The following is a 27839-nucleotide window of genomic DNA, read 5'->3' as shown; positions in this document are numbered from 1 at the left end:
ACCTTAGGTACATTATCTCATTTTATCTTAACATAGAACTTTTAAGAAAAGTATGTTATTATTATATATTTAACAGCTAAGTGAGATTTTATAAGTTTAGGTAACTTTCTCAAAGTTATACCCTTTAAGGGGCTGGGCCAGCATTCTATCTGGATTTTTTCCTTCTATAAGTGTGCATTCATGGCACTTAACACTAAATTTTAGAAACAGACAAGGCAGGGGTGCCTGGGTGGCTCAGTTGGTTAAGCATCTGATTTCGGCTCAGGTCATGATCTCACAGTTCAGGGGTTTGAGTCCTGTGTCAGGCTGTGTGCTGACAGCTCAGAGCCTGAAGGCTGCTTTGGATTCTGTGCCTGTCTCCCTCTGTCATTCTACTTCTCATGTTCTCTCTCTCTCTCTCAAAAATAAACATTCAAAAAAAATTTTTTTAAATGAAAAGAAACAGACATGGTAAAAAGTTTACATTTTCCATCACTCAGAAGTGTTGAATAACTAGGACAAATGGTGTAGAAAGGTATTTTTTTGTTCATGGGCAACAGATTAAATTATAATGATGATGAAGATAATTATTCAATGATATACACACGAGTTCATAAGATAGTAGTTAATGAGCTCAAGTAATTTACAATATACACGCATTTTATTCCATATAAAAGCCACTTTTAAAACATGGGATGAAAATATACGTTTATGTGACTATTTCCAGAAATAATTCACAGTCATCAGGAAAAACAGATAAGCAAAGAAAAAGAAAAAAAAAGCAAGCAAGGAAGGAAAGGAGGCTTAGAGGAAAGAAGGAAGAAAAGTATTTAGAAAGGATATGAGAGTTTGTTTTATATATTTCTAGACATTGTACACATAGATACAGGCTCACGCACATAGATAAATTCATTTTATACAAATAGGATCACACTATGTGTGTTTTTCAGTAAGTTATTGTTCTAACTAAAATCATATTGGGAGCATTGTCTACATCAATAAACATGGTAAAAATCACTATTTTTGATGACTGCATTATATTCCATTGTTAGACTGTACCCTAATTCATGTAATTTTCTTGCACTGTTGGGCGATTAGATCGTGAATCAGTTTGCTAGGGACACAATAACAAAATATCACAGAGTGGGTGGCTTACATAACAGAAATCTATTTTCTCACATTTCGGAAGACTGGGAGTTAAAGTTCAAGGTGCCAGCAAAACTAGTTTCTGGCGAGACCTTCCTTCTTGGCTTGCATGTAACTGCCTTCTGACTGTGTCCTCCCATAGCCTTTCCTCTTTGTGTACACATTCCTGGTATTCCTTCTTCTTTTTATAGGACACCACTTATTTTGGATTAGGGTCCTGCCTTTATGACTTTATTTATGCCTAATTACCTCCCAAAAGGCCTTAACTCCAAAAACATCACTTTAGGGGTTAGGGCTTCAATATATAGATATGAGACAAACACATTTCAATGTGTAATAGGTTGTTTTCAATTTTTTGGTAGCATAAGTCATATGGATGACAAATGATAAAGTGATCTTTATCCAATTATTTTCTGTGGATATAATCCTAACAGCATAATTGCTAGGTCAAAGGGTAAGTCATCTAAGGCTTTTGATATTACCTGCCAAGTGGTTTTCTGGAAATAAAGAGTTCCCCTGTGAACTCTTGCCAGTAGTATATCAGGATGAAAACACAACCATTTCCTTTCCTTCCCTTCCCTTCCCTTCCCTTCCCTTCCCTTCCCTTCCCCTTCCCCTTCCCCTTCCCCTTCCCCTTCCCCTTCCCTTTTAGAGAAGTGTGAGCATGTGCGCAGGTTGGGTGGGAGGGGGCAGAGGGAGAGGGAGAGAGAAAATCCTAAGCAAGCTCCCCGCCCAGTGAGAGCCCAACACAGTACTCGATCTCACAACACTGAGACCATGACCTGAGGCGAAATCAAGAGTTGGACACTCAACTGCTAGAGCCACCTAGGAGCTCCAAAACACAACCATTTTCAAGAATAATACATGTGTAAAAATCTCTAGCCCTGAACTAAACCTTGGCTCTATCATCTCTTGACTCTCTGACAAGTGACCCCAGACTACCACTGGCAGCCTTTAGTTTGCTCCTGCAGTCCCATCTGAAATCTGGGGAGTGTAGAAGAACTTCGTGAAGACAGAGACAGAACATCCTGGATTGGTGCATTCAGACAGCTTCCTTTAGTATCTTTGGTGTTTGTTTTAGATCACTTCCGTTCAGTTCTTCACATTGCATGAATGGGAAGATGAAACCCAGTTGTTCTCACTGACAAAGAGGAACACAGTGAGGCAGCAGAGGTGTGGGAAAGTGCTGGTTAATTTGGGAGCAGCTCTGACGCTTAGTCTTGCTTCCTGCTAAGCTAACACAGTTGAAGGGGAGCGTTTTCCTACTCAGCATTCTCTCTGTAAATACTCTGTTCTGCTGTCTCCTGCTGGGCTCAGGTTACAACAGGCTTCTGAATATCCTAGAGGCACTGCAGGGAATGAAGTTTGGAATCACTGTCTCCTCTTCATTGCCTTTTGTCTCTGGAGCCTGACGTCTCCACAACTGGGAGAATATTTTAATTTAGAGGTGGAAACGAATCTCAAAATGAAATAGAGAGAAATAGTTCTTGCACGCGAGGAATAGAGACGGCTTATGCATGTATCCGTGTCTTTAACATGGTTCTTGGGCTAAAGGAGCAGTTACTGAATTGGGCACTTTGAGGTTGAATGTCATTTTGGTGAGTGGCAAAAATATCATGGGACAGGGGAAGAAAAACTTGGCAGGAATAGAAAAGCCACTTAAAAGCAAATAACCAAAAGTTGACTTTACTTAATGTTTCTCCCATTACATGCGACCTCATTCATGTCAAACAAAGCAAGAGTATGGGAAAGCAGAAAATTAAATAAAACTGTAAATGACCTACCACATAAAATGACTTGTTCTCTGTCAGATAATATGGCGGAATGGAAAACGTTTAGAGACGCAGAGGCAGACAGCTCTAACCAGCTGTGTGGCCTCAGCACAGTAGACCTCTCTCAGGCTCACTCTCATGCCATGGCAAAGGCAGATATTAATACCAACTGAACAGAGCAGTATATCAGGTATGACTGATACAATATGCAAAACACCCAGGATGTTATATGCCATACAGGATTCACTCATAAAACAGAGGTTTTTCTCCACTTTTGAGAGAATTTCCTCCACTGTAAATTCTCCAAGAGCCTTTCAATCTAGACGTGGAGACAGAATAAGAACATTTGAAACAAGGAGAACAATTATGTGCTGAACAGTGTGGTAGTGATCACAGGCATGAAAGGAATTTAGACAAATGGAGATGTGAGTGCACCAGAACACACTGCTCGTGGAAGATTCGCCTAACTACTGGGTCTTACATACGACTGGGTGTCTGGGCTAAATCACAGAGAAGCGAACTGAGGAAAGAAGACACTGAAAGAGGGAGGGAAGAGGGGGCTGCTGAAGCAAAGACAAATACAGGGCAGGAAATTTAATAAAATTAAGCAAAAGAGACAAATGAAACTAGGCAACTGACCTATAATTTATGAAAAGAGTAAAGCTCATAATGGACACACTTAAATAACTAGAATGACAAGGAAGAATTATAGTAGAAGTATATACTGAATAGATACTAACAGATGGCAATAATGGTTTATCAGAATTCATTTTGTAAATTATAAGAAAAAGATGTGTAAATGTAAAGCAACTGGTCATATTTGTAAAAAAGAGAAATGACTCCAATATTAATTTGTATAATTAGTTCATGAAACATCAAGAAATCTCTTTATTTTAAATGATAGTGATGACATAATCACTTTACTTTGCTTGACATGACCTTGGGGCTTTTCCTTCAGCATCATTACACTTCACTACCAGCAGGACAGCGCTGCTGGTCTTCATTTGGCTTATCTAATTCCCAGGTGTTTCATTTCCTGCATTTACTTCTGGCTGATAATTATTTTCATTCACATTTTTCAAAAATAAACAGTGAAATCATTCATCTTAATAGTAAAGAATATGAGGGGCGCCTGGGTGGCTCAGTTGGTTAAGCGTCCAACTTCAGCTCAGGTCATGATCTCACAGTTCGTGGGTTCGAGCCCCGCATCGGGCTCTGTGCTGATAGCTAGCTCAGAGCCTGGAGCCTGCTTCAGATTCTGTATCTCCCTCTCTCTCTGACCCTCCCCTGCTCATGCTGTCTCTGTCTCAGAAATAAATAAAACATTAAAATTAAAAAAAAAATACTAAAGAATATGAGCCCTGACTTTCACCTACTTAATGGCGATCAGGAACTTTCTAAAAATGTTCAGGTAAAGAAAGGCAAGTTCAAAAGCTCTTTTTGGGGTTGCCTGGTTGCCTCAGTGGTAGAGCACATGACTACCACTGCATAGAGCCTACTTTGAAAAAATAATAAAAATTAATAAATAAAAGCTCTTGGGGCAACTGGGTGGCTCAGTTGGTTGAGTGTCCGACTCTTGATTTCAGTTCAGGTCATGATCTTCTGGTTCATGGGTTCGTGGGTTTGACCCACATCGGGCTCTAGGTGGATAACGCAGAGCCGGCTTTGGATTCTCTCCCTCTCTCTCTGACCCTGCCCCACTCTCTTTCTCTCACTCAAAATAAAGAAGTAAACATTTAAAAAAATATTAAAAAACTCTTTTGGTTTGCTTCTTTTCTTATTAACCAAGTAATATATGTTCATTGGGAAAAACCTAGAAAACCTTCATCAACAAAAAATTAAAAATTAAATTCACCTATATTTCTACCACTTAATATTTTTTATATTTTTATATTTCCCGCAAGACTTTTTCTCCATGCACATATGAACATACTTTTCAGAGACACAGTGCTGTTAGGTCTACATTTTTGCTAAATGTATTCTAAACATCTTTCTGTGTCACTCAAAAAGAATTGTTTAACCTGTAACTATTTAAAACATTGAAAATACATGCCCTCCACAATGTTTTTCACCAATCTTCACTACATCCCAACCAGTCAAGGCAACTTTATGCAGTTTTACATTTCGTAGTCAAAATATTGCAAACTTAAAGGTTAAATTAAGATGTGTTTCTGTGCCGCCTGCAATTCCCTCACCCCTTCCTGCATTCTGATTTACTCCTTAGGATTCTGTTTCCCCCTCTCTCCTCCCTCCTACCCTGCTTCCCTCAAGGGGATTGTAAGCTAATGGGGGAAATAAGTCAGGTCCATAAATAATTGTAATCACTACCAGAGGCAAATAAAAGGGCAAAGAGAAGGACTTCTGATTTCAGAAGATTCCTTCAACCAGCTTGCAAATATGCCTACACACCTGACAGCAAAGGAATTAGAAAATCTCTTCTGGACTTTACTTATATTTCTCCTTCCAAGGAGAACAACAACAACAACAACAACAACAAAGGAGGTGATGTCCTTTTACAGTCTTTTCACAGTTGGAAAAAACAAAAATCACTAACAGTCAGGATGCCTTTTTGCGTCGCACAGCTGGGTGGTACCTAAACAGAGAGATTAGACTCGGGATTTCTGAATCCCAGGTTTGTGTTTTCACAATGGCAAAATGGTTCACTCTAAAAAGCACCTACAAGATGCCCCCATACCAATACTGTGGGTAAAGAACACTTGTCAAGTCAAGGGATTCTCCAATATTTTTTTTTTTACAATAGCAAAACATGTCTTGAGAAATGGAAGGGAATGAAAAAGATAATCCTTTCATTCGATTTTTTCTTTCAAGTAGAGCTATATTCATACCTTGATTAAAATACCACACAAATGCAAACCAGCTTCCAACATGGCCCCACCCAAAAAAGAAAGATATAGAAAGTGATTTTCTGAATGAGCAAGAGCAAATATTTTACACGCCAGAGAATGATCCTGCCTTGGGGGTCTACTTACCACACATTCATAATGTTGAAAGAGACCTTAAATATAATCTAATATAACCCTTTACATAAATTAGAAACCATCTCAATAACATCTCTGTCAATAAGTCATTCACCTTGTGCTTGAACATTAGCAATTAATGGATACAGCATCTGGCTGAAATCAAGAAAAAGTAAATACAGTACCTTTAGGCACTGAACTGACTAATTAGTCCTGCACCATACCAAATTATATGTCTTTTTAGCTGTATGGTTTGGATTTAATGAGCTGTTTGCTAAATTAAATGTCAACATCTTTCTGTCTGTCACATGCATACACCACAGACACACACACACACACACACACACACACCTGTACACCGTGAAAGAAGAAAATAATCAAAAGCCAATATTACCGTATTACCTTGGGAAGCACTGATTATGACACATGATTAACAGAAAACGTGATAGGCAGTCACAAACGCATAAACATACAGGTTTCTGGCTAGAATAGTCCTTCTTGTACATAATCTAGCCCAAGACTTTCTTTCTACTTAAAGGGAAATCAAGAGTTTAAGAGATTTGCCAGGGTTTATAGATTTCTGTCTCAGTGGCATTTGACTACACACACAGAGGGAGGGAATTTACAGATTATTTAATATGGAGGCTGCAGTTGTAATAATTATAGTTCAAAAAAGGGAAAACACCAAAGTGAAGGCAGGCAAATCAGGATCAATACCCTCATCAAATACTTAATGACCTTTTCCCTCTGGATTTATATTTTTCTTCATTTTCTGGGTTGCTTTTTATGCATTAAATACAGAAAAAAAAATGAAAGAGTCCCTTGACTGTAACTGGAATCAATGTATCTAACATGTTTTCCAATACTTACTGTTTATATCGCCTCATTAGATTCACATGCTAGGAAGGTTCAAAAAGGAAAAAAAAAAAAAAAAACTTTAAAAAGCCATTCATAGGGGCACCTGAGTGGCTCAGTCAGTGAAGTGGCTGATTTCAGCTCAGGTCATGATCTTACAGTTCATGGGTTCAGGCCCCACGTCAGGCTCTGTGCTGACAGCTCAGAGCCTGGAGCCTGTCTTCGGATTCTGTGTCTCCCTCTCTCTCTGACCATCCCCTGCTCATACTGTCTCTATCTTTCTCTCAAAAATAAATAATAACATTTAAAAAATAAATAATCAATAATAAATAAATAAAAAGCCATTCATAATTTTCTCTTCAGGATTTAACATTGATTCCTTACTTAAGTCTTACAGTGTGTTTTCTATTACATCCCAAGTGATAAAGCTTCAAGTATGCTGAAATTCAGAGCACAGCAAAAATAATAAATAAATAAATAAAAATTTGCTGCAAAGTGCTTTAAGTGGATTTGTTTTACATTATTTTGAAAATCCACATTCTCATTGTTCTCTGAAAAAGAAGGCCAGTAGTGGCTTGATTCCGTGTCATTGTAACTTCTTTTCTATCTTTAAGGAAAAGTCAGATTACAATGCCCCTCCCCCACTTCCAGGTACAGAAACTCAATTTTCATGAATTTATTGTCTTTCTTAATTCGTGTTCCCTGAATGATGTTGTTAAACTTGTCAAAGTTTGTTAAAATTTGTTAACCAAATTTTCCTGTATAGGTGTTCACATGTTTGATAATGTGAACATTTGCAAATGTTCTTATGTCCTGATAAAGGTCACAGTGTTTCTTGGCATGATTTTATTTTATTTTACTCTATTTATTTTCACTGTATATTGCCCTTGTAATTTTTACTTTACTTTATCTCTTTATTCTTAGTGTACTTATCATCTCTTCTTTAATTTATTCCCATTGCACTTTATGTTTTGAGGTTTTTGCTTGTGTCCTCAAATATTTACCTTAAAACAAACGTTTTCAAGAACAATGAAGACAGATAAAAATATGACTACAAAATCAAAATTTTTACACAAATCTTTTTCTTCTAACTGTAATCCTACTTCTCGCTTATGTCCTATTATAAAAATTAGCAGTCTATCCCCACTTTCTCCATATATTTACCAATTGATCTTTTACTTCCTTTGCTCTTATCTCATAGAATTATTCTCCAGAGTTCAGAGATTTTAAGGTTAACAATGATCTTCTAATAGGTGAATCCAAGAAGCATTTGGTAGTCATAATTCTTCTCCAGGTCTCTAATACCTCTGATCATAGAGGATTTTCTTTCTTTCCAAAAATGATCTGCTTCCAAGATTTCTAAGTTTTGAAAGTGATCTGGTTTTCTTACACATCTTTTTCTTTTAATCTTTTGCTGCTGGCCCCAAATATGTAATCTACAAGTGATCCCCAAATATATATAGAATCTATCAAAATTCTTTTACAGGTCTCAACTCACAAACCTTGCCTTTACAATGCCTGCCCTAAATCCTAAGCAGGTTTGGTGGTGGCATTTTTTGTATCTCAATTTCATTGGAAACCTAGTCATATTTTATCTATATTTACGTATTTATAGGATTTTGATCCTATTGTTTGATCCTATTTGTCCCACTGTTGAAACATCCTTGAAACCCTGAGACATAATGAATATGAAAAAAAAAGTAGGTATAGTGAAATGACTAAATTCTTGATATGATTTTCATGTCTAAGTGCTTACTGCTTTGCTGTACCTTTTTTAAAAAATTTTTTTAATATTTATTTATTTTTGAGAGACAGAGACAGAGAGAGACAGTATGAGCAAGGGAGGGACAGAGAGAAAAGGAGACACAGAATCTGAAGGTTCCAGGCTCTGAGCTGTCAGCACAGAGCATGGTGCAGGGCTCGAACTCACGAACTGTGAGATCATGACCAAAGTCAGATGCTTAACCGACTAAGCCACCCATGTGCCCTTTGCTGTACCTTTAAGAATGAGTCTTAACTCATCTTTGTAGATTTCCCAGTCTCTATTCCTCCACACATACACCTAACTTAGAGAACACATAGTAGGTGTCAGAATTATCCTTAAACTTAATTTTTTTCTCTGTATTAAAATCAGGACCAAAAATCAAAAGAACACTGATTTGCATTTGGTTTGAAGAAAATATTAAAGTTCTGTCTTAATTCAAAATGTTCAGATATACCCCTCGTTTTTCAATGAACAGGTTTAGCAGGTGATGTCAGGAAGAAAACTAAGGTAAACTTTGGTTAGTAATTCACATAGGAAACAAGATATTTGAGTTATCTTAGGATTCATCACTAAGATGGGTTTGGTCAGATGATGTTAAAATACACAAGGTAAGGTACAGTATTGCAATGTGTAACATGCAACAGGAAGTAGGCACTTCAAAATCACTCACAGTCTGTTTTTATTTCTTCAGTAAAAAACAATTTCAATTTAGCTTAAGTAAGACTCCATATCTGTGATGGCAAATGTTAAAGCATTTGATTTTTTTTAGGCCATTTCTTCTGGTAGCTGAATGGGAAAGCTGTACTATCACAACTTAATACTTTTATTTTTTGGCTGGGCACAGTGTACTTTATTGATGGTGCATGACAAGTTAGCGCCCTCTAAGCCCCTCCCCTTTAGAAACTGTGTGGAGGTTAAGAGATTCGCAGTGTGTTGGAAGATGAGTTAGGGTAAGGACTTTCCACCAACTGAGGACCTTTCTCTTCCTTGTGTTCTGTTGCTGGGGTTGGTGGTCCAGGAGTCTCTCATTCCTTGAAGACCATGTGTACCATAAGGTCTGCCACCCTGTTGCTCTAGCCAAATTCACTAAGTTACCAGGAAACGAGCCTGACAAAGTGGTCACGGAGGGCAATGCCTGCCCAGCACTGAAGGTGGAAGAGTGGGTGTCACTGTTAAGGTTTCAGGAGACACCCTGGTCTTCAGGGGAGTCCAGTGCCTGCTTCACCACCTTCTTGATGTCATTGCATTTGGTAGCTTTCTCCAGTCAGGCAGCATGTCAGATCCATAACTGACACAATGGGTGTGGGGACACAGAAGGCCATACCAGTGGGCTTCCCATTTAGCTCAGGGATGACCTCGCTGACAGCCCTGGCAGCACCAGAAAAGCAAAGATGATATTCTGGGCATCACTTCAGCCATCACATACCATCATAATACTAGCCATGTTTTATCGTTAATTCTTTGAACTATCTTCCTTACTATTCCACTATCCTTATATACCTTTTGAGAATAGGGCCTTGATCTTTACCCCATATATCTAATATAAAGACAAGTATTTAGAGGGGTGCCTGAGTGGCTTGGTTGGTTGGGAATCCGATTTTTGATTTGGGCTCAGGTCATGATCTCATGGTTGTGGGACTGAACCCCCTGTCGGGCTTCATGCTGTGTGTAGCCTATTTGGGATTCTCTGTCTCCCTCTCTCTGTCTCTGCTTCCCCCCTGCTCAAGTTCTCTCTTTCAAAGTAAATAAATAAACATTAAAAAAAAGAAGTACTTAGAAACTATTCAGTAAACCATCTGTTAGCTGAATGATCATCTGGCTGTCTTAGATTCCTCAACTAAAACGGCAAGAAGGAGATACAACAGTATCTACCTCAAAGTGTTACACTTGTAAAGTGTTCAGAACTTCACCCTGCTCCCAGCAGGTGCTGTTTCAGTATTGCTCTACTGTACAGCTTTGGAGGTGTCACTCACATAGTCCTCCCTGGAGCTGTGCAATTCCACAGTGGGAACAACCACCATCATCCTCATCAGGTCCCAAAACAGAAAGACTTCACTTTATCTAAACTATAGAAAGAGCAGCAAAAGTGTAAGCAGGTCCTTCATGTTGGAGATAACCTTGCCTGCCTCCTCAAGGGAAAATGGTAACAGTTTTTAAAACTGTGTGTGGATTTTTGTCCTCTCATCTAGTAATCCTTGTTTGTTTTCAATAAGAATGAATTATGACTGAATCACATGGAGTTAAGCTTAGAGTTCTGTCCCATTAATACTGAATGTAATAACTACTGTGAACTAAAACCCTTCAAGGTTGTGTCAATAAGATGATGAACATCCAAGTGAAAACTGAAAATTTTAGTTTTTTTTAATTAGGTATTTGACACACAGAATATCAATTTTATCAATTACACCACTGGATTTTCAAACTGTCTTGTGACAGGATCTTTTTCTCAAAATTTTAGTAGGAGAACACGCAATGAGTCTTTTGTGTGAACAGCTTGTTTGCTGTCTTCTTAGCCATTCCCTTCTCTCTGCGGCTCACCGGGAACACTGTGGTTGTCTGCGGACACCAGTGTGGAACCTCTCACCCAGCCATAGCAAACCTGCCATCTTCCAGAAGACCTGCAGAGTCACTTCAGATACTCAAATATTGGGTTTATGGATGATTTACCGATTGTGATAACAAAATCTGTCATTTAAAAATAGATTCACATTTTGCTAATTAAATACATAAAATACATTTTAGTAAATTTGGAAATCATAAAAAAAACTCCATGAAGAAATTTTTCATAAAGTCACCACCCAGAATTAATTCTTGTTAATATTCTGAGTTATGCTGTTTTAGTGTTTTTAAAAACATATATGTTTGTGTAGTTTTTTTTTCTCTTTTCATAAAGTTGGGATTCAATTCCATCTTTTAATTTTTGAGCTTTTAACTTAAAAGATATATCTTACATATGGTCCTGTGTTGCTAAACCTTTTTCTACAACATAAACCTTTTCTGAAGGGTCTCACTGTAGTCCACAGGTGTGATAGTTCACAATTACTTTATCATATATATATCTGATCTATACAGAGATAGATAAATCAAGGTTTCAGTGTTTTCTCACCTAAGTCTATCCTTGTCTAAACTCCTGCTATTCACTATAAGCAAAGATCGAAACAACAAAAGTCTTAAGTTACATGAATTCATCTCCATGAAAACTATAAGGGCACAGAAACGGTATTGTTCACAACATTAAGTCCTGGGATTTGTGTTGCTCAGTCTGTTTTGCACTTGGGGAATTTTCTCCAGAGATGACATTCCTGTAAAACTGCTCTCTGAATCTCTTTAGAGAAAAAGAAAACGTTCATAGTTTACAGAACTGCAAAAAACAGCACAAGATGTTTTCTTGCGTCTTTGTTACTTGAAAAAAGTAGTAAGAAAACCTAGGTAATTTTCTGTTATTAAAATATATTTAATGCCTATTTAAAAACCTGGCTCTGAAAAGAGAATCCCAGATTATATTGTATAAATACACATAATTCATGCATGATCAGTAGTTACTTACACACAAAATCTCCAAATGGTTTATAGTAAAACTGGGATTCATTCAAGCCCTCCCTTGTTTTCTTTCTTCACTGAGGAAACTGGTTTATGGGCCTTGTTCTTGAATGTACATTTTTGCACAGTGTTGCTATCCTTTAGTTAGTAAGAACTGGGTCTTGATTACTATTTAACAATAATAATAACATTAAAAATATACGTGCCTTCCTCTTCATTTACTTTAATTTTCAGGAGCACAATCAAATTTTCATTACAAAAGGGAAGTTATTAGCATTTTAGTTAAGAGCAACTTGGGAGTCCAAGCATTTGATTTCAGAATTTGCTTCCATCACTCACTAGTTAGATAATCTGGAGAAAGTATTACGTTGCTTTACCTCGATAAACCCTATTTCATCATGCATAAAATAGGAATACTCCTACTTTCTTCAAAGCGTACTGGTGCAAGGGATGCAAATGACTAGTGCAATGCGTGGCATCCAGACAAAGTCGTGTAACAAAACCTAAGAAAGCAACAAAAACTGACGTGAATGCCAAATGTGTTTTGAGTGTATTTTTTAGACATTTTTAAACCTGAATTTAGTCTAAAGAGTAGACTGATATACCTCAATAATCTCTATTTATTAATGTAAGCATTATTACATTTGGTTCATCAAATGAAAGATACACCTCAGGAGATGAAAAGCAGAATTCAATACTGATTCAAAACCATCCTCATCAGCATGTGCATCAATAGTTTAGGCTTAAAAAACTATGATTAGCTAGAAGCCATGGTAGTCATCTCACAAAGACAGAGACCTGTGCTGGCAACCACAGTGCTGGCTATACATTCCATGTAAGTGTTACGTGTGCTAACATTCTATTAAATTTGGACCTTTTTCCTTGTGAAAACAGAAATTCCTTTTTGACAGGGACCAAAGCTCTTGGTTTAACTAGTTGTTCCCATATGCAGACACACACATCTATATTACATATGAAAAGAAGGACCCAGTAGGAAGAACCAAAAGAGCCTAACGTAAGGTAAGCTTAAGTTACCTTAGACACCTGAGTTAGCGCTTAGAGAGGCCAGTTCATACCGTAAGTCTTTGGCCCTGATCCACATCGCTGATGGATTGTTTGGTTGTTTGGGGTAGTACCTTATAGAAAAACAATTCTGAAGTAAAGAAATCTAGATCTAAGTTCTATACTTTACAGTAAGTAGTTAGGTGATGCTAACTAAACACAGGTAGACATTCTGAAGTTTACTTCGAGGATGACTATAAATACAACATAATGTAAAATAATACAATATGTAAATGATCAGAAGTTCTTTATAACTTGTAAAATAAACTATTAAATACATGTCAATTGTGAAAAAATGCCTTAGCTTACTAATTATAAAAGTTAAATAATTGATGGGGTATAAAAGGAAACACCTGAGTTGCAAATTATCATTGTCATTGTGATTGCCCCCAAAACAGATCAATAGCATAAAGTTCGTGCAGACAGTTCATTTTTATCAAATTCTTATCTGCTGGGTCATTCTTTATCTTCAGTTTCAGCTTCTATATTATTGAAATCTGGACATTTCCCTGAAGAACAAAACCCATGTTTGACTGGGAAATAACATGGGGTAATGAAATGAAAAAGAGCTAAATGAGAGTTGAGACCCCAACTGTCTCAACTGCAAAAGAGTTAAAGCAAATGAGTTGAGGGGGGCAGGAGAGGAGCGGTCAATGAAACACACACAGTGCAGAGCACAGTACCCATGCACAAGAGTGCCCATTAGCAAACTCACATGTGTTTGCCACAAGGAGCTGTGGGCCTAGTGAGCCAGATTTTCTCATTTGCTAAGAGGAGGCAGATACTCAGGTGTTTTGTAAAATGTTACAATTATAAAATTTAGGGATAAAAGTGTGTTTTTAAAAATACTGTGCTGGAGGCATAGACGGTTGTTTACAAATGCGTAACACACATTCACAAACACTTCCCTGAGCTGGGTCTAGTCCACAAGGCTCCAGTTTTGAACTACTGTGCTATAAAATTGGATAGATCTTGCTTCAGTCTCAGCTCTAAACACACTAAGCGAATGGATTTGGCTAAGAAATTTAACCTCGCCAAGCTCCATTTTCCTCTTGCAAAGTGGGAAGAACAATGCCTCTGTTGTCAGGATTGCAACAATGGACACGGATGAAAACAGTCTTATAGACACAGAATAGGTACTCAAAGAATATAGTTGTTTTTCTCTTTTTGCGGATGACTTAGAGAAAGTAAGCTGTTCTAATTCTTCTTTTCAGACTTGTTATACTCAAAGCATGCCAGATATCTTTATTATTAAGAGGGTCAGAATTATCCCATTCATTGTTGGAATAAACTGTTTAACTTGAATTATAAAGAAAATTTTAAATGATGGATGTCCCTAATTCTTGTAAAGAATAGAGACAAGTCAGCATCAAGTCCGAAAATTTTTTCAGATTGACTCAGAGAGACTGCTTCTTTGCAAAATGACAATCTCCTAAACAAAATGCTTTTCCACTATTTCATCAGCTACTCTCTGTCATAAAGATCCTTTTGTTAGTCAAACAGCATTTAAGGACATCAAGAATGTGGTAAGTGATGATACCATATGAACTAAGAATGGATCAATTCTGCTTAGATTACAGTTAACTATACAGCCAAAGATCAATGTTTCAAAGCAAGACAATTATGTACAACAAATTTAGACAGTTAATGTTTTCCAACTATACAAATGTTATTGAAAATTCAGTAAGCAGATGATCAATGACTGACTAGAAAAATTAATCTCTTCTCTTTACTAACTTCCAGGGGCCTGGGCTGAACCATTTGGGTTTGACTTAAAAAAGTAAAAACTAAGTGAAAAGAAAAAAATATATAAAATCATGTATTAAAGTTAAATGAGATGGAAGAGTATGTGTAGTGTAGTCAAACCTGTTCAGACAAGAGCATTAATATGAATCAGGCATGTTTAAGCACGCATTTAGAGACTGGGTGCATTTAAATCTAAAATGGATAAAAACCTAACAGTCACACAGTGGTGGAAGAATCCATCTCTCTTATAACAGGCTATTTTCCTTTTCTCTTGTTTCAGAGCATAGCACCGTACCCTGGGGATCCCCAAATGTAGACAGGCTACCTAAGAGAGGAACTTGGCTAACCTGTTCCTTCTATGTAAAACTAACTAGGTTAAGGGGTTCCTTGTTACTTCACTTTTAAATTTTTTTAATGTTTATTCATTTTTTGAGAGGGAGAGACACAGAGGGTGAGTGGGGGAGGGGCAGAGAGAGGGAGGGAGACACAGAATCTGAAGCAGGCTCCAGGCTCTGAGCTGTCAGCACAGAGCCCAACATGGGGCTTGAACTCATAAACCACGAGATCATCACCTGGCTGAAGTCAGATGCTTAACCAACGGAGCCCCCTTGGTGCCCCTTGTTACTTCATTTTTTGAAAGCTAGGGTTTGTTTTTAATGATTGCCAATGTTTGAGTCATCTGGCTCAAAACATTATAAATTCTAGAGATGCCTGGGTGGCTCAGTAACTTAAGTGTCCGACTCTTGATTTCAGGTCAGGTCATGATCTCATGGTTGCATGCGTTCAAGCCCCACGTTGGGCTCTGGGCTGATGATGCAAAGCCTGCCTGAGAGTCACTCTCTCTCTGTCCTTCCCCTGCTCACACTCTTTTTCTCAAAAATAAACAATAAATTTAAAAACTTAAAACAAAACACTATAAATTCTAAACTTTGTAGATGCCTTTATTCAATGAAGTGTTTTAAAAAATAAATCATAATTCAAATGTTTTCCTTAATAAATCAAAATCATATATTTTCTAAAATATAAAATTTATTTATGGTTAAATAAGTGACACTTAAATTCCTCCTCAAAAGACACAAGAGATACAGAATGAACCGGTGAAGTGGGAGTAATTCTTTCCTCTGGGTGTAGGTAACCAGAGCACAGCAGATCAAAGAAAAACCCCAATAAGTCCAGAGTACCCATCTTCATAATCTGAATTATCTAGGAAATTCCTAAGAAAGCAAATTTGGGATCTAGAGTATCTTCAAAACACCAAACTCCTTCTTTATGTCTTGTCAGTGCCAATCAACAGAATTTTGAGAATTCTCATAACAATTCAAAGTATTCATTGTTGTACCACATCTAGGTTTGTGATTGTTACATAAAAAATTATTGTCAATTTTCTCTGATGGGTTCTTTTGGTAGAATGATACCATATCATGGATTTTTCATAATGGTACTTGTTTAAAGTATTTTTTTTCTTGTTGTTTTCATCAGTATCTTCACATTTAAAAAAAAAGGCTTTTGTTCTGGAAAATATGTTCAAAGTAGGTGACTTGTGAGTAGTTTGTGGGAGACATAATATGGATCAGTAATGATTACAGAGTAAAAGCTTGGTTTATTTTTGGAAGGTACCTCTGTCCATGAAATGCTGCACAAGAAAGAACCAGATAAGGAATGTGGGTAAGAAACATTTGCTCGGTTTACATTTTCATTGTCGTTATACTGGTAGCATTTTCCAGGGGAATATTTCCAGTGGGGAACAGAAGTCATGAGGCAAGTGTCACCCTTTTTCTTTGGCACATGCTCACAAAATTTTTTTAGAGTCCCAGTGATCTCAGCAAATTTCCTCCTTGAAAATAATACCAGTGACTTGTTTTCTGAAAGAGAGTGTCAACTAAACTTAGTCAGACTCTTGGTTTTCTAAGTATATTTTTGCTGCAGTTAGGCTCCGGAATTTTAAGCACTGCAGTAAATGATCTTGATTTAGATGTCAAACAAAAAAAAGGAAACAAAGACTTCTACCTCGCACTTAAGTTTCAGAATTTCATGAAGGCAAGATGCCTCCTCAATTTATCTTTTCAGTAAAGCTATTACCTCCATTTCTGCTAAGTCTTAATTTCTGGATACAGATATGAAGGGATGAATTGTTTATTAGTAAATTTAGTAGAGTGGATTTCCAGAATAGCAAAATAGCAGAGCGTGGATCATGTAATTTGATGCCAATAATAATTAAATTATTAATTTATTTTAATAAATTACAATGAATCCAAAGGTAATCTCCTATTGGTGTTATTATTTCTGACTTGCAATTCAGTTTTGAAAGGGAATAAAAGGAGCCACAGAAATGTTCATGGCTTTTCTTTTTGATGTCATGACATGTCGTGAACAATTTTTAATTATGGATTTTTAAAGCATTGTGGGGGCGCCTGGGTGGCTCAGTCGGTTGAGCATCTGATTTTGGCTCAGGTCATGACTCACAGTTCGTGGGTTCAAACCCCGCGTCAGGCTCTGTGCTGACAGTTTGCTCAGAGTCTGTAGCCTGTTTCAGATTCTGTACCTCCCTCTCTCTCTGACCCTCCCCTGCTCACACTGTCTCTGTCTCTCTCAGAAATAAATAAAACATTAAAAAAATAAAGCGCTGTGATTTATTGCCTTTAAGAATTTGATTTTCCTTCATCAAAACCTTAAGATCCTGAGAATATCACAAATATGAATACAATGCACTTTGTTTTTGCACCAAAATAAAAGAATGATAATCACAGTTCAAAGAGCAACTAGTAGAAAGCTATTCCACAATCTTTTTCTTTTTTTTGATGTTTATTTTTGAGAGAGAGAGAGTACAAGTGGGAGAGGGGCAGAAAAGGAGGGGGCCAGAGGATTTGAAGCTGGCTTCACACTGACAGTAGAGAGCCTGATGTGAGGCTTGAACCCGTGAACTGCGAGATCATGACCTGAGTCGGACGTTTAACCGACTGAACCACCCAGGTGCCCCAAGACCTTCATTTTCTGCCCTCATAGAGCTTACAACCTACTGAAGGGCATGGAAAACCAAGTAAGCAAATAAATGGCTCTGTAATTATGACTTTGATAAATGCTCTGAATGAAAACCACAGGGTGAAGAGAACAGGAATATACTTAAGAAAATCTCTCCAAGGGGTTTTATTTAAAGCTCAAACTTCAAGTACAAGGAGATTCCAACCATTCATATTTTAAAAGAGCCAGATGACTCAGCTTTCATTTAAAAACCATAATACAGGGGCACCTGGGTGGCTCAGGTGGTTAAGCAACCAACTCTCAGTTTTGGCTCAGGTCATATCTCACAGTTTCATGAGTTGGAGGCCCATGCTGAGATTTGCACTAACACTGTGGAGGCTGCCTGGGATTCTCTCTCTCTCCCTCTCTCTCTATCCCTCCCCTGCTCATGCTATCTCTGCCTCTCGCAAAATAAATAAATAAAACTTAAAAAATTTAAAAGAAAATTAAAACCATACACAGGTTTAAGAAATAGATGTCAAAAATATATCTTAGTTTGGTCTGAGAAGTCATGTAACAGCTAACGTATGTTGTTTAAGTCTGCTTTCATAGAGGATTTGAGTTGGACACAGAGGTTAAGACTGCAAGATGCCACTGCCATATTGAGGATAAGTGAGAAAAATCTGAAAGAAATTTATTTTGTTTTTGTTTTTGTTTGTCTGCTTATGCATGCACCTGATTATGTTTCTAGTGATTCAAAGATTTCATTGACTTGGGCTTAAAACTCACTCATTATGAGCAGACAGGAGAAAACCGAGGTTAATTTAATACGCATTGTGAGAAGCAGTGGCACAGTAGGGCAACAGAGCTCAAATTTCCTGGGGGGGGGGGGGGGGAGAAATGATGCTTGACTCACAGCTGCTGTAAATCAAGCAAGATTTACCTGTTTCATGACAAGTATTTGAAACAAAGCATATAGACCCTTGAGTGGGGAAAAAACAGCTTGAACCATCAGGGGCAAAAAAAGCACACAGACATTAAAAATTTAGTAGAGACATATTTTGTTGACATAAAAAGATGGTTACCTTATAAGAACTACAAAACAATCCCTAGAGTATGGCCCATTAATGAAATTGTATGTCTGAGCGTCTTTATAGTTGCAAGTTTAAAAAAAATCCAGAAGGAAATATTTCAAAATGCTAACAGTAATCATTTCTTGATGAAAGGCTTATGGGTGATTTTCTTTTCATATATTTCTATATTATCTCTTTTCTTTGTTTCTTGCAATGAGGGTATATTCTTTAAATGTGAAAAAGACTCTTTAAAAGATAAAACTTAATTATATTGGTGAATATTTAAAGTCGAATGTCTTTAGTGTGACAGATCTCACTTGCACTGCAAGCTAGTTGATTATAAAGGACACTTCCCCAATGTGGGATGATAGTTCAGATGGCATAATCTGCTCTTTGGCCAGGGCTGAAGTGCCAAACAGTCAGACACAAAGTATGTGCAGAGGGCATCGGCAAAGAAAGGAAGACACCAAAAAATTAGAATACTTTTGGATTTCTGGGATTTCAGAAAAATGTAGAAGTATTTGCCCAGGGAAAATATCAGAAAGCTGTTGAACTGATGTACACTTTTTTATGATTTAATATCGTTTTTAACTTTAAGAACATGTACATGGAAAGACACTCAGGACATACAAGTGGGAGGTATGGCTAAGTGTTTTCAAGGTCCGAAGTCTATAGAAATCTTAATTTGGTCCTAAGCACAGAAAAAATTATGTTACCTCCCAATCTGGATGTCACTAAAAATAAAAACAATACTTGGCCATAAAATAAGGGCACATCAATCCAACAAAGTTCTGATTGTTCCCCAAACAAATGCAACTATGGTTTTCTAAAATATCAAGAATCCAGCTTCTCTCCAAAATAATTTTTGTGTGCACCATTTTTTGGGGGGGAGACTGATACCCTAAGCATACACTGAGTCTATCTGGCAATTCAATATGATCAAAGAGCAAATCATGGCACCTGATATATTCAAATAAAATTCAAATACAATGAGCCACATTTAATGCAGATTCACTGTATTTGATATTTTAAAATTCTAATTAGCAAGATAATAAGTTAAATGTTCTAACATGGCAGATGTGGGCTCATGGGATTTGGTATCCAGGTCCAGCCAGACCATTTACCAAACCCAAACTTGGACAAGTCTAACTTCTCTGAGCCTGCTTCCGCTTATTTAAAATAGTTATATTGATGGGGCACCTGGATGGCTCAGTAGGTTTGGCTCAGGTTATGATCTTCAGATTGTGGGATCAAGCTCAGTGTGGGGTTTAGTGTGGAGTGTGAAGCCTGCTTGGTATTCTATCTCTCCCTGGCTCTCTCTGCCCTTCCCCTACTCATGCTCACTCTTGCTCTCTCTCTCGCTCTCTCTCAAAAGAAATAAACTTAAAAAAACATTTAAAATAGTTACGATGACACAGTTTTACCAGCAAGATAGAAGTTGGGGGAATATTAGATGAAAAATAAAGAATGTAAAAAGACTTTATAAACTACAAAAGATGATATTAATATAAGGTGTATGTGGTACTTATCACAACTATATTGTTTTCACATCTGTATATCTTATATATATCTGCATATCCTACAGAATATTCTACATTGCTAGAATATGCAAATTTGTCTAGTCATGTAAGAGCTCTACAAATAGTTTGATTCTATGATTAATTCCTATTTTGTAAAAACACATTTTTTACTTGGTAGAATAATATTTGGGATATACAAACAGAGGAATTTTGTAACTGACCTTTCACAGTAACACTCTGGTATAAATCTGGTTTATTTATTTCAGGCAAAACAGATTGTTGAGTTATTTATGTTGAAACTTCCATGATAAATTTGGTTTTGTTTTAGGTTGTAATCATGGAAAACAAAGCATTAATATTTTTACGAACCCATGAAAAATGTAGAAGATGGTTTTGACTTTTCAGACATTTACTAATTCACCCTTTTAGACTCTAGAAGCATGTACATAAAATTGAAATATGTTCTAAGGTCACTTGAAGAAATAGGGAACATCCTATTACAAAGTGAGGAATTAGATAATGTATGTTATGCTCCAACTAAAACAAATTTTACTGAAGTTTAAATGCCAGTCAAAATATTTAACATTCCAACACGATTGGCATTTACAAGACAGTGTTTGAGAAACGGGTAATTAACAAAATTTGTATGTTGTTAAACAGCACACTTAAACAATAACTTGCATTTATTTTTCATATACTTTGTTCTTTCTGACATCAATTTGATGGTTTTTGAATTATTTTGTATCTAGACTCCACTCAATCACATTTTAGTTTTCAGAGTTAGCCATACAAAAGGGAATAATTTTAATATGGCTGTTAGACATCACACTACACAAAGTTGCTGAGAAAGGACTTTTATGAAGAGGCGAGTGTTTAGTTCCCTGCATCTTGACAAGATGACATATAAAATCTTCCAAGCAGAGGGTCATTTGATTTCTTTAAAAATATCCAGATTCTGTAATTTAGAAGCCCCCTGCAAAATAGAATTTTAATGTTGTAGATGTGAAAGTACCAAACTAAGGCACACTTTAAAATGGACAGTTTACTTTAGAAAAAAGAGAAGTTTTTGAGAAAGAATCTTGTCTATGCCATCTGAACAAAATGCATGTCTAGGTCAAACTTTTGGAGGTTTTAATGAAAGAAAGAATGCACGGTCTAATATACTTGTTCAGTTGACAACTTTGCTATTAGGAAGTTCTACATTCTATATTTCTTTTTTTTTTTTTTTTAAGTTTATTGATTTATTTTGAGAGAAAGAAAGAGAACAAGCAGGGGAGGGGCAGAGAGATGGAGAGAGAGAATCCCCAATGTGGGGCTCAAACTCATAAACCTCAAGATCTGACCTGAGCCAAAACCAAGAGTTGGACACTTAACCAACTGAGCGACCCAGGTGTCCCTCTATATTCTATATTTCTAATCTTCATTCTTCCTGATGAAGGTGAAGCCCACTGACTATATTTTAGGTTCCAAACAAACCCCAGCTCTTCTGAAGGAAATGATTGTCATCTCTCAATTTTCTCTTCTCCAAATGAAATAATTCTAGTTTCCTTATTCTTCATTAGAGAATTCCACTTGTAGTCCTTTAAACACACTTCACTTTTGTGTGGCCCTTCAGCAAAGGCCATATAATTGTCTTAAGCTGTGGGATCAAAAACTAGGCCTATGATTCCCATCAGGGTCTTATCACACAGTTGAAACATGTTACTACTGATAGTCAGTTCTGTGCCCATGGCCTACAACGATTGGCCTCAGGCCTAACTCTACCAACTTCACCTATAAAACCACAACCCAATGAAAACTCAACACAAAGGAAATAAAGCCCCAAGATAGCTGTTTTCATCGCATGAAACAGGGTCAACTATAATATGTCTCAATTTTTTAAAGCAGTATATTTTTCAATATACTGTCGATATATCTGAAATTTTAATTTTTGGAAGTCAAAATTTATCATTAAAAGATGTAGGATGCAGTCTGTTACAAAAATTTTGATATGATATGTAAGACCAGTACCTCTTCCGTTGCTCTCCTTTATTTAGTTGTTATAATTAGGCACACGAAAGCATGACTTTACAGAGTTGTGAATCTACATAATATATGACATGCTGTGAGCATATTAAATCCATTCTTCCCATTTAATCTTCTTATATATAAACCAACTTGAAAATGTCTCTGAGAAATTAAACTATAAACTTGAATCAAACACATTTAAAAATTTTAACTGAGGGTCAGTGTGTAAAATAAAATGCAAAACTAAGACAAAAAAATGTTACTTTACATAGCAAAAAAATGTTTGCACTGACAATGATACTGTTTGAGAAGAGATGGATGGATAAAACTAGTCCATACGATGAATGTATTACACTTTAACGTGCTAGGATTTTTCTGGCTCTAATTCAATGAGATCCATTAATCTGGACAGTAATGGAGCCCTGTACCCTACTCATTTCAGGCATCTTCAGTCTCCTGACTCCTGAGCTGCCTTAAAGCCTTGACATAATAAAAGGTCAAGCAGATCCGAATAAGCATTTGTAAACTACAGCAGCCCCCCATTTCAGGCTACAAGCCACACATTCTCATGCTAAGCTTTGCTCACTCTCTTGTTTCATTTCATTGTATAAGCAGGCTAATTTGGAAATGGCTAGGGTACTTGGGAACACATCGATTTTCAAAACAATGCCACTTTCCTACTTAACCACCCAAATAAATAGACCCATAATACAACATTTGAGAGAACTGTAAAATGGTGCCTGGGTACTGAAGGAATGAAGACCAAACAGCAAGCAGCATTATCAAATAAAATGAATGCTTTTCACCTTCCAGTTTCTCTGTGCTTCCTGGGACACAAGGCACAACCATGAAGGGGATGGAGCGGAATTTTGAGAAAACTGATTTGTTTCAATATTCACTTGGCAAGATGCTGGACACAAAATAATACCACAAGCCACCTCCCTTTCCCATCATTGTAAATTCAGGGCTCTCAAGTCACCTCCCACAAACCCAATTAAAAATGAAGAAAAGAGGCAGGCTGTGAATTCGCATCTAGTGCTAAGATATAGAATTAAATGATAGGCATCTGTCCTATTTGGTCACAATGAAACTAAGGGACAATAACAAGAATAAATCTCACATTAATCCAAATGAAGCCAATGAATAATAATGCTAACCAGAAGCATAGTTTCAAAAATGTGCAATTAGCTCCAAGCATGCAAGGACATTTATAACCCATAAATATGATTGCAAAGCACAGTATGCATAAAAATATGTTTCATAAATGCACTAGAAACGTGTATATATGATATACATATCCATTGGATATACATTTCTATGTTCACAATCACATCTACCTACTAAAAATCAAACTCTACCCAGCAATTCGCTTCTCAACGAGAGTACATTAGAATATGAAATGGAATGCTAAATTCCAGGGCCACCTTTTCTTAGCGATGAAGGAAATAAGCAAAATCACCTTATAATCAGGCCAGGAAGCTGAGAAGGCACCAAATGGGTTTTTGAGGAAGGCCCAGCCCTGTATGTTAGAGCTGAAAATTAAATGAGTCCTTTCAATAACACCCATTTCTTGTTAGCTCTTTTCCACCCCCTGATTCTGCTCCTAAGCTTGGAAGGAAAGGGACCAAGTGGCTCAGTCTGCATTCTGAGCTGGTTCACGATAAAATCAGAACACCATTTTTTTTTTTTTTTAATACACAGCGGATGCTTTCTTACTTCTCTCTTCCTGGCAACCTTCCTCCCTCTCCATCCCCATCTCTGTCTCTACATCTTCCTCTCCTACTCTGACGGAGTCATTGTTCAAGTGCTGGCCACAAATGTACACACAGGTCTTTTAACAGGCAGCTAAACCAAAAAGATAGCCCCACAATCTGCTTACCTTGCTGAGACCCGGAGAAGCTGTTGAAAGGAGGGAGAGATGTAATCTGAATCCATTTTCCTTGTGACCGAGTCGGATGCAGCCTCTGAACCCAACATCGGCAGCTGCCAGTGGGAATTTTTTCCCTTGCTCTCTGGTTGGCGACGGGGCGAAGAGGAACCACCCTTCCAGCCTCACTAGAGCATCAGCAGTCGAGGCAGCAGGAACAGCGGCATCACCACTTGGCCTCCTCCCTCTCGGAGGATGGGGTGAGCTCAGAAGCGGCCAGGAACTTGCAGCAGACACCTCCTCTGGCTCCTCCTCTCCTGCCCCCTCCCCCAAAGCCCCACCCCTGCTGCGGTAGAGGCTGCCTGTCCCAGCAGCTGCTGGTTGTCATGGCAACAGCCAATGGTGAGCCACCAGACTAAGGGGGAGGGGAGATGGGTGAAATGAGCTGCAGGGGCTGGAGGGGAGTGAATTTGTGCTGCTGCCCTCTGGGATGCTCTGGGTCTCTCCTACCCTGGACTCTGGGTCTTTAAAAATGGTGCAAGGGTGCACGGGCACAAGAGGAGAATACTTTGAATAGCTTAGCTATTTTTTGCACTTTCTAAGGTTTCCCAACAAAATGCATTAAAATGTGCCATCAGAAAAACATAATAACAAATGGAGAAAATCATATCGTGTAATCAGAGATTATAGTTACTCCAAATATGTTTGCCCTTGACAGTATCTTTTACCCAATGTCACTCAAGGTTGTTCAAAAGCAAAGTAAGTGGCTGGACTTTGCAATAAAATAAAACTCAGACTCTTTAGCACTACTCTCTGCTTGTTCTTCTCAAGTGAGTCACTTGGTCTCACTGTTTTTCCAGTTCTCTCTCTGAATAGTATTTGGAGGTATTTGGCACTCCCCTGTGGAAAAGAAAGTTGAAACAGAGGGAACATAAATTTCTTGAGTAATCATGGTTCTCAGTAACACCATCCAGTTGGTGGAGAGTTCCAAACCTTTATAATGTCAAACTCCTGGAATGTTAAATTTCCTGCAGGAAATTTTATGCCATTTTCACAGATGCCATTTTCATTGATGCCCTTTCCGAGTTCCCAAGCCAGCTGGTAGTCAGGGTGGTAGGTAGAAAAAAGGAAGTGAAATCAGCAGTGTCCTGAGTTCTTTGTGAGTTCTGTTTCTAACTATAAATTATAGATGATGCTAATATTTATCTCACACAGTCATGGTAAAGATTAAATGAAATAATACATTAAAAGCAGTTGGCATGTAGTAAATATGCAAATAAATGTTTACTAGTAGTAGTAGCAGTAGTAATAGTAGTACACTCTAGCTGCCTCTTAATCCAAGGGATCAAGGTAATAGCATGGCAAGTTCACAGAGGGCAAAAAATTAAGGAGAGAAAACAATATATGATAGATGTGATGGTGATGATGGTAGCAAAGACAGAGAGATCTGAAGACATTAAAGGTTCTCTAAAATGTGACAATTGAGGATATTTAAGTCTTTTTTTTTTTTTTTTTTTAAGTGTATTTATTTTGAGAGAGACAGCATGAGTCAGGGAGAGGCAGGCTTCACACTGTCAGGGCAGAGCCCGACTTAGTGAGATCATGACCTGAGCCAACGTTGGTGGCTCAACCTACTGAGCCATCCAGACATCCTCTAGCTAAACTGACTTGAAGACAGTTCAGTGGTGAAGGAAAGGGCTGCACTCATCCTTAGCACTTGGCATTACCTCTTGGTTCTCTGCAAGGAGAAGCCTGCATCCTGCTTTATGCAGCTGGTGGCCCCTGCTTTGCCCACTAGACCCTGAACATACTTCCACATCAGCGTCAAGTAAGTATAGTCATGTAACAGAACGGAATGTGTTGTAATGGTCTTGCTTCTTTTTGTATTCGTCTCTGTATTTCCCCTTCTGCTACCTCCGCAGAGGTCCTCATGTAAGTAAGCAGGAAAGAAGGGTTGTAGAATCTCGGGTGAGGCGTCATGGGTGACAGAACCCTCCCCTCTGGCCGTGTGAGGAAGCATTTCATCTTTCAGGCCAAAAGCTGACTTGGTTGGGGAGAGTGATTCCTATTTTCTCCCTCCCCTCATCAATGCAGACACAATCAATGGGGGGAGAAAAAAGTGTTTGGTGCTCCCTGTTTGAACAATTTAATCATTCAAATGCTCTCGTACTTTTTGCCACATCCATGCAGCATTGTTCTTGCTATTTAATAATAGTTTTTTTAATACTTGCTTTAATTTTTTACCATTTATTTTTATCTACTTTATAATTATCTACTTTAATTATTTGTTACTTATTTTAAAATGAAATTGGTCTCTGGCTTCAGGAGAATATAAATAAAAATAAGCGTGGTAAATAGAGTGTCCTCAGAGAAAGGAACCTAAATCAAAATCATATATTTTGGGAGGCTAAGACAGAGACTTCAACTTTATTTGTTATCATTTAAAATTTTTAAAATTTCACTCCTCTCCATTGCCATTTCTTTTCTTAGAATACTCTGTTTTTCTATGGTATTTGTCATCTTCTAATATACTGTATTATTTATTTGTCCTTCTACATTTTTTGTTGTCTGTTTCTCCCCACTAGAATGGAAGCTATAAAAGGGCAGAGATTTTTATTTGCTTGTCTTTTTATTTGTCAGCAGTCCCTGACCTATATTAGGTATTCAATAAATGTTTGTTGAACAAATAAACCAGTAAATAAATAAAATATCAACAACGTCTGCACCAAATCATGGCTATATAAGTTACTTTTATAACATTATTTGTCCAGTCATAGATTTTTTTTATTTCTCAAAATTAAAAACTAAGATAATTACACAAAATATCTTATTATCATAAAGCATATTAGTGTAATGTCTATCCGATACATACTTTAAATATACATAGCTATGAATATGGAACAGTGTGCTCATACATATTCAACGTCATCTAGCATGTCGCCAGTACTATGCATGGCATTCTTGGAGAAATACTGATTTTGTTCTAAGAATGTCTTCCCCAGTAGTACCAACAGTGAGCAGACTGTCTACCTTTTCTGGGACATTTCCAATTTTGACTTCTGGATTCTGAGATATCTGAAGAAGCAGAGGGTGTGGGTCTTGGCTCTAAAAGCGGCATTAAATTTTCAGGAGAAACCACAGCATAATGGGAGGAAGCTGCAAAGTGTAGGCTTTGAAGACAGACTTTTTGGATTGAGTTCATGCTTCACCATTTGTTTTCTGAGTGACCCTGGGCAAGATGCTTCATTTCTGTGTGCCTCAGTTTTCTCACTGTAGGACAAGAGAGCAGTATCTACTTCATTGTGAGTTTTGAAGATCAAAGTTATCATTGCAGGGGCGCCTGGGTGGCTCAGTTGGTTGAGCGTCCGACTTCAGCGCAGGATATGATCTCATGGTTTTTGGGTTCGGGCCCCGCATCAGGCTCTGTACTTACAGCCAGCTCAGAGCCTGGAGCCTGTTTCGGATTCTATATCTTCCTCTCTCTCTGACCCTCTCCTGCTCATGCTGTCTCTCTCTCTCTCTCAGAAATAAATAAAACATTTAAATTTTTTTTTAAAAAAGGTTATTATTG

This window comes from Hyaena hyaena, unplaced genomic scaffold (assembly GCF_003009895.1).
Source record: "Hyaena hyaena isolate Hyena2069 unplaced genomic scaffold, ASM300989v1 scaffold_241, whole genome shotgun sequence".
NCBI classification, from domain to species: domain Eukaryota; kingdom Metazoa; phylum Chordata; class Mammalia; order Carnivora; family Hyaenidae; genus Hyaena; species Hyaena hyaena.
This window is presented reverse-complemented; position numbering follows the sequence as displayed.